The sequence below is a fragment of the Phyllopteryx taeniolatus genome, chromosome 16 (assembly GCF_024500385.1).
Source record: "Phyllopteryx taeniolatus isolate TA_2022b chromosome 16, UOR_Ptae_1.2, whole genome shotgun sequence".
NCBI classification, from domain to species: Eukaryota; Metazoa; Chordata; class Actinopteri; order Syngnathiformes; family Syngnathidae; genus Phyllopteryx; species Phyllopteryx taeniolatus.
In genome coordinates, this window is record NC_084517.1 from 3,281,107 (window position 1) to 3,287,592 (window position 6,486).

Here is a 6,486-nt window from a genome sequence, read left to right on the forward strand (position 1 = left end):
TCCATCCATCCATTTTTGAGCCGTTTCTCTATAGGGTCGAGGGCGTGCTGGGCCTATCCAGCTGTCATCGGGGCAGTAGGGGGGGTACACCTGAATGTTTGCCTGCCAATCGAGGGCACATACAACAAACAACCATTCGCACTCACAGTCATGCCTACGGGCAATTTAGAGTCTCACCATTCATGCATGTTTTTGGGATGTGGGAGGAACGGGAGTGCCCGGAGAAAACACAGCAGGCAGGGGGAGAACATGCAAACTCCACACAGGCGGGGCCGGGATTGAACCCGGTCACCTCAGACCCATGATATGGTTTCTGATTGGATGCATTGCACTCTGTACTATGCAGGACGGGAGATGAGGTGTACAGCGAGGCTGTTCCAAAATTCCTATTTGGATACCACAGTATCCAATGAGGAAGTCAGGTCGTATTGGCATTACAGAAACCATTGATGGCTTGCTAAAAGCAAGATTGTGCAAAAATACGTGAGTCAGGTATAATACACCCATTTTTACCAGTTTAAAAGAAATATACGAAGCAATTCTATCTGTTGATAAGCGAAGGCTCATGGGCATGCCATGTAGGCGGGAAGAAAACAGGACGACTCCACCTGGTGGCATCCTTTTATGAGAGCAATTGTTAAAATCAACTACAGGATGCAGTGTCGTAGAGATATAACAGCATGCCTACCACGAACACCCAGGGATTTCACGATCCTGACGTGACGGCACCTGGCTTCGGTGGTTTCGATGATTTTACAGACTGATGTAAAGCGTGTCCGTTCGGGTATCTATAGTGTCAGTGGATCCTTCTCGCTTGGCTTAAGCCTATCCCTGCAAAACCGAGAACGGCAAACGTATGTTAAACATTGATTCGCCATTCTTTTATTCCATGTCTAATGGGTTTTTCCCAATAAAATAAGGGTATGATAATGGGAGCCATTTTGAAAACAAACATTTGCATTGGATGGAGAAAGAGCCACTGAGACTGAAACACACATTTCGGTCAGTTATATCACCCACAGTCCAGTACAAGTCAGTAAGAATGAATCGGTAACATTTCGGAAATAATTGGCCAAAGCTTTAGCTACTTCAATATCTCATTGGCTACAGCCTTCCTTTGGCTTTGATGAATGTACGAATGTCTCTCAATTCAGCCAAAGGCTGGGACTCCATGTGTATGTCTTACTAACAGACCGTTTCCGTCTACAGCTCCTCACTGAGACAACAGATGTTTCCGCCCTCCGAGCTCAAACAACTAACGCTCGCTTGCTTTTCAGCACATACTGCAAAACATCCCGCGCTCCTTGGTTATGCTTGGAAAGTGAAGTTGTTGGTTGAAAGTGAACCAAAAGAAAGTGGTCTGAACCCAGTGGACAGGTCCTCATAAAGTGACGGAGAGTACATCGTCCGCTGTCCGCCTACAAGGAAAGGGGGGACGTGGTACCACCTCACCTCTACACGACCAGCAAAGACCCCGCCCTGACAGATCATCATTGCCGCAAGTACTGACTGCACGTCAACGCCAAGACAGTTCCCATCCCACTGACGGACATCACTCATCAAAGGTTGAGATCACGTACACGGGCAGAATAATACCGGTGACTCAACTAGGACCGGGTAGTCTAACCCCAGGTCCTGAAGAAGCTGACAGCGCTCTCTAGCGTCGATCCTGAAAAAACACCACCCAACAATGGCCCGCAAATGGGACAATGTTTCAATTTGTTGTTACATCACAACCCTTTTTATTGTATTAAACTCTCTTGGCTGTTGGTATTTTTGGATGCCTCTTGGCGCGCGCTCAAACCTAACAACAATACAGAGAGGTAAGCGAAAACTCAATTCAGTCACTCAACTGTGAGTCCGAAAGGGGATTGAAGGCCCTCGCACGAGATATAATGATGTCACGCTCATACATGGACTTATTTGTGCACTGTGTATGTGTTTAATCTAACCTCATTATTAAAATGTTGTGATAATCACGTAAGTGTGAAAACTGCATGTCAGCCGCGAAACAGTTTTTGTCCCAAGAAGAGATCATGCTGTGACTTGGATCACCCTGCTGTGCTTTAAACACCCCCTGAACACCGTATTATAATCTCGCACTGAACGTGATAAGCGGCACGTTTGAGCACATTTGGGCAGCTGCGCCTTTGCCTGTATGAACATTTGTACCCCAGAATATTCTGCAATAAAAGATCTTAAAGAAGTTCATTTCAATGTGTTGATGCAAACTATTCACAACTTAGGACCACAACACTTATCCCACTTACAAAAAGCCAAACGATCTACTAGCACATGGCAAGATAAGGGGGACCCCACATACATTGATGCGATTGGCGTACCACGAGGGGTCCCCGATGAATATAAACTCGCAGATCAGGTTGCCGCAGGATTTGAATCCACAATCTGTTGGTGGTGTACTATAAATAAAAACACAGATAGAATTAATTACGTACATTACAATGTGCAACGCCTAGGTAATTGGACACAAAGCGGATTTGAAGCGGTACATGGTCAACTAGCCGCCACCTCTCTGATGGCTTTCCAGAATCGCATTGCTTTAGATATGCTCCTGGCAGAAAAAGGAGGCGTATGCTCCATGTTTGGCGAACAATGTTGCACTTTTATTCCTAATAACACAGCTTCTGATGGCAGCCTAACCTCTGCAATTGAAGGGCTCAGAACATTAAACAAAAAGATGAAGCAACATTCCGGGGTAGATACTTCTATTTTTATTTCTATTGCTGTGTTTGCTGCTTTTCTCACAATATGTGGATGTTGTTGCATTCCTTGCTTGCGCTCTCTTAGCCAGCGACTCATTACAGCAGCTATCGAAAAAAGAGATGTTAACAACCCCGCCCAGATGATGCCACTCCTGTCCTCGGGGGTATCCCCTGAGATGCTCGATGACCCCGCGGGCATATTTTTGTAATGGTACATTCTCTTACATGCTGTTTAACATATCCTGGTGTCGGACTCTTTCGAGTCCGAAAGGGGGATTGAAGGCCCTCACACGTGATATACTGACGTCATGATCATACATAGACTTATTTGTGCACTGTTATGTTGTGTAACCTAACCTCAGTATTAATATGTTCTGATAATCACGTAAGTGTGAAAACTACATGTCAGCCGCAAAACAGGATGTTTTGCCCCAAGAAGAGATAATGCTGTGACCTTGGATCCACCCTGCTCAAGCTTTAAACACCGCCCTGAACACTGTATATAATCTCGCACTGAATGCTGAGAAAGCGCACCTTTTGTGCAGCTGCAGCCTTTGCCTGTAGAACATTTGTACCCAGAATATTCTGCAATAAAAGATCTTAAAGAAGTTCATTTCCAGTCTCTGATTCGGACTCCAACATTCTCATCATCCGAAATTCAACGAACACGCGAAGGACTGGCAGAGAGATACCATCCTTCAACAATGTCAACATACAGTATCATAACCTACTGCTTGCTCTGTTGCCCCTGCACCTGGATCCTCCTCGCAATTGGAAGCCTAACAATAGCAGAGTAAAAACTGAATTCCTCATCATAGAAGATAATGAATAGAATTGTGGTCTAAGTAGCAGTATTGCACACACTATGGATATTGCACAGTGTTCCAGGCACATTGACTAGTGCACAGTACGTGACTAAAGAAAGCACGGGGGTCACGGTTTCAACTTTGTGTGTAATGTTGTTTACTCTGCTAATGCAGTGGGAGGTGTAACTATAGCCATCAGAGATGGGCGAGGGAAGTCGATGATCTTCTGTGCAGCCTTTATTAGTCTCTGTAGCTTTTCCCTGTCCGCCATGGTGCAGCTGCTGTACCATACTGTAATGCAGTATTTCATCAAACTCTTGATGGACCAGTGGTAGAGGGTCAGCAGCAGGTTGGAGTCCAGCTTCTGGTTCCTGAGGACTCGCATTAATTGTAGCACTGCTGAGCCTTCTTGATGACTGCAGTGATTTGCAGCTCTGCTGCTGCTCCAGGTGGCTCAACACAGAGTGAAGTGATATGCGAACTGGTAGGGGTTGAAGTCTGGGGGTGACATAGTCCCTGATGTGCTGGAGAACTAGAACTAGAACAAAGCAGTTTATGATTACTGGGGTGAGGACCACAGGTCGATAATCATTTAGGCTTTAACATACTTAATTGACAGTTCAGTAATCAAGATGGAAGACCTGATGTTACTACATGACCTGATGTTACTTCCCAAAAATGATTCAATGTTAAGCAACTACCACTTATTGATTACTACTTACAATTTGACACTGTGGTTCTTCCAAAATTAATCAATTTCAACTTTTCAGCACATCTGCCACATGTTACAAAATCAGCATAGTTGCACCGTCCTTTCTCGCATTTCCCACATAAGGCAGGTAATGAGATGATGGGACCACAGTGTTGAAAAGGATTATATTCTACTGAGATCATTGTGCAGCACAGTGTGTCTTGACTCTTGGCCACCAAAGGTGTAACGCCATGCTGTTGTTACCCAATATTCCGGCTACACGCCATACTGCGCCTGCACGCCATCTTTGAAAGAATGCCAATGGGGACAAATTTTCAATTTTCAATTGAATTTCAGAACAATATATGGTTATCAGTTTGTGCTTTAACTGAGTTGACTCATACATACATCCATTCGCACTCACATTCACACCTACGGGCAATTTAGAGTTGTCAATTAACCTACCATGCATGTTTTTGGGACGTGGGAGGAAACCGGAGTGCCCGGAGAAAACCCACGCAGGCAAGGGGAGAACATGCAAACGCCACACAGGCGAGGCCGGATTTGAACCCCAGTCCTCAGAACTGTGAGGCAGATTTGCTGCCCGACAAGTTATACATGCATACATAATTGTTTAGCTAAAAGCAAGGTAAATATAATTGGGCCAAATTTGAGTATTTTTCCCTTTATGATCAAAGTTAACAAAGCACCAATTGTGGCAGTCTCTAAAGGATTATCCTGACCGCTTATCCTGTGGTGTGGAGTGTGTTAAGAGGGATTTTTCCTTCTGATCAGCTCAGGAAACGGTCGGGCCGACAGTCATAACTGTAAAACCTGTTCTAAATGTACAGTATGATCACAAATTCTTATCTGTGTGGCAACACGGAGCTAGGAACACTATCATTGACCTAAAATGGAAGTACCTGAAGCTCGCACTGTTGCCAAAGACAAATAGAGACAGAATTTTTGTGTCAAGTGTTTGTATAATGTCTCTCCCAAGTCATTCACTACGATAAAATGACAAAGAGAAGCCTTTAATATTGAATGAATATTAAATTGCCTCATCATATTATTACAAATACACAACAAATTGATGAATAACTGAAATTAGAAGTCAAGGGTAATAGTTTGTTCAACTATTGTTCAAGTAACTGTAAAAATGTGTTTGGCACTCAAAAAATGCTTGCAATATCTCAAAGTTATTATTTATGACATACGACAATTTGAAATTTTAGAGCAGATTTGAGCAAAAATCATGTTGACACACCTGCTTTGCTTTCCCGCATAAAATTATGCGATGAGCGGGTCTGGCCCTGAGGCCTTGAGTTTGACATCAGTGCTTTCAGCTTTTCACTCAACAGTGTAATATTGCATACCACTTTTATTGCGCTTTTCAAAGCATTCAAAGACGCTTTACAACGTTAGATCAACATGGAACAATGACCATGCAGTACATCTTAGACAACATACATGGTCAGCAGGCTAATATGGACTCATGCACGTGTATGGGTGTTTATTCGATTACGGGCCTTTTTGTGTCCTTGATGTAAAATTTAAAGAAAAAATATATTTAAATAGATTTTTTTCAATAACCAGCAGTGGATGTGCCTAATTATAAGTGTTGTCTAAAATTTCATGTTAATATTACTATATTTTGACATTTTCTGAGCGGTTTTATGGTGGTATTTTACAGTTTTCACCCTGTCCTTGGAACGCAGGGTTTAGATATATGAAGCGCTATCTTTCTACTAAAAAAAATGCTAAAATGGTGTAACTTTGACCATAAATTCCTTAAAATATAATAGAATTAATGATTTCTCATCATATATACAAAACATTTCAAATTCTGTCTTTTATTTCTACTAAAATATGTCTGTCCCTTAAAGTTGCTGTCATTAGCGCCACGTTGACCATTTTCAGATCAATCAAGTTTATTCAAAATCTGATTCTTTAGTTCCCTGTGTCATTTTGTCTTGTCACTCAAGCACAACGCTAGGACAGAGAGAAGTCAAGACATTTTGATAACTGGAAGAGTAAGTTTTTTCCTCATTTGTACCCTTAATATATAACATAATATTTTTTATTGCATGTCATTACCAAACGACTTGTAGTGTTAATATGTTTAAAGATTTTCGGGTAAACAACTTGGTAATCATATAAAATGTTGTACAGGACTAGCTAGCTAAAATAAAAATTTAAGCTAACTCTACCAGCATAGCACAGTTAGCTAAAAACTTCGAAATGTCACAAGATTAATACATTTTTA